Source organism: Myotis lucifugus, unplaced genomic scaffold (assembly GCF_000147115.1).
Source record: "Myotis lucifugus unplaced genomic scaffold, Myoluc2.0 scaffold_25, whole genome shotgun sequence".
In the NCBI taxonomy this organism is placed as follows: Eukaryota; Metazoa; Chordata; class Mammalia; order Chiroptera; family Vespertilionidae; genus Myotis; species Myotis lucifugus.
This window is the reverse complement of record NW_005871073.1, coordinates 10,502,888-10,505,316: the sequence shown is the minus strand read 5'-3', so window position 1 is coordinate 10,505,316 and position 2,429 is coordinate 10,502,888.

Sequence of the window (2,429 nt, the reverse complement as noted above, 5' to 3'; positions counted from 1 at the left end):
GTGCACAAATTCGTGCACTGGGCCTCTAGTATTACAATAAAAGAGCTACATTAGGAACTAATGTATAACATTTGCATACATTTTCAAGATACTATACTATGTACCCCCCAAAAATGTTATGCTTATGGGGTTTTGGGGGCCACATTGTATCAGCTTGATCTCTGGAATCAACTCTGTGTACATGAGCTAGCCCCAATAAAACTCTGAACAGCAAGGCTCAGGTGAGCCTCCCTGATTAGCAATGCTCCATGCACCTGGTCACATATCTTTGCTGCAAGAAGTTAACAATGTCTACAGTTCCACTGGAAGAAGCCAAATTGAAGTTCTGCATGTAGAAGTCTCTGGGACTCTGCCCCATGTCCCTCTTCCCTTGACTGATTTTAATCTCTATCCTTTTGCTATAATAAAATATAGGCATGAGTAAAACAGCTTTCGGTGAGTTCTGTGAGGCCTTCTACCAAATTATCAAACCTGAGGTTGGTTTGGGGGGTCTGCAAGCTTGCAACTGGTGTCAGAGTGAGGATGGTCTCCCAAACTTTGCACTTTGGGACCATCCTTTTTCCCTATCACCATATGTACTTGGATGGAAAACTCTAAGGAACATTTATCTATACATACACCCTCATAAGTTATAATCCCCAGTATTTATTGATCATCTGCATACTTAGTGGCAGGCACTGAGCTGGCACTAGGAATATGTAAGTGAACAAAGCATAATCAACTCCCCCCCTCCCCCTCAAGAATCTCAGGCTTGTGCTATAGGACTGTGAAAGGGGAGTGGCTAAGAGACATATTCTCCGCCCCCGAAGATGAGGGTACTGTGTAAGTGAGCGGGCATCCTTAGTGGGGTCTGTGAATGTTTACATGACACCAACTTTATCACTTTCACTTGGGTAGCATTCCCTCTTAGTTCACTAGGAGGAGTCAAGGATTATATATATAATTGATTTTTAGAGACAGAGGAAAGGAGAGGGAGAGAGAAACATCAGTCATGCATGGCCCTTATTGGGGATCAGGGCATGTGCCCTGGCTGGGAATCAAACCAGCAACCTCTTGGTGCCCAGGACAATGCCCAAATAACTGAACCACACCGGCCATGGCAAGGATTTTTAGTTTTCCTGGTGATTAGGCACATGATTACTGAGAGGAAACACAAATGCAAAAGAAAGTTATATGGAAAGACAAGTTACTTGTCCTATAAGTGGGTGTTTGAGATGCCAGCAGGAAATCCATATGGCAAGTTTAAGAGCCAGGTAGAGGTTTGGTCCAGAGCTTGGAGGGTAAGTCTGGTGTCAGAGGCCCAGATTTGGGAGTCATAAGCACAAGGTAGTTAATGCCATAAAAAGGGATGGGCAGTAGAAAAATCTTAATATTGCTGAAAGATGGTATAACCCCCCAAAAATGTATGCACACACATTGAATAATTATACAGTTTTTATTAAAATACATTTCATTTTCAACATGGAGCTATCAGCTGTGAATGTGTGTATACTTGTTTTTGGACACCTGTATGTTAGGAAACACCAACCTTTAAGGGCCATACAGAGTGATGCAGGAATGGAAGGAAGCGGGATGACCAGAGAAACCAGAGAGTTTGAGGGACCCTGGTATGGGGGGGTGCAATCCAGAAGGAGTTTCATCAGAGAGGCTGTTCAGAGTGCACTGGAATGGGGTCAACCAGGAGAGACTCGGTGTGTGACTTCCATGACGACGGAGGGAAACACACTGAGTGATTCTTTTCTCTCTTTTTAAAAAAGTCTTTATTGTTGATAGTATTACAGATGTCCCCCTTTTTACCCACCCCCCATGACCCCCCTTCACCCGGCTCCCACCCCGCCCCAGGCCTTCACCACATTGTCTGTGTCTATAGGTAAGATCTTTGGTTAATCCCTTCCCACCCCCCTTGCCTCTGAGATTCCTCAGTCTGTTCCATGTTTCCATGCTTCTGATTCTATTTTGTTCACCAGTTTATTCTGTTCATTAGATTTCTTGTTCGTTTATTTTGATTTTTAGATTCAATTGTTGATAGATATGTATTTGTTGCCATTTTATTGTTCATAGTTTTTATCTCTTCTTTTTCTCTTTTGAAGAGAAGATGCAGCAGGATCAGAAAGAAATACTGGTTTTTCTAGGCAAGACCTAAAGCAGTGGTTCTCAACCTTCCTAATGCGCGACCCTTTAATACAGTTCTTCTTCCAGGGCTGTTATAGTGAGTGGGGGGGCTAAAAATTTTGCGGGGGGTGACCCCCCCAGTGCCCTGTAGATTCAAGCCCTGGTAAACCGAATCAGCATCAATCGCGGGATTGACGGGTTATTGGATAGAGAGTTTTATGTCCACTGCTGAGAGAAAGGATATTACAGTGAGGAACGAAGTAGTCCGTCAGTCGCAGCAGTAAGCAAAGAAAAGTGCGGAGGGGGGACGTGAGATA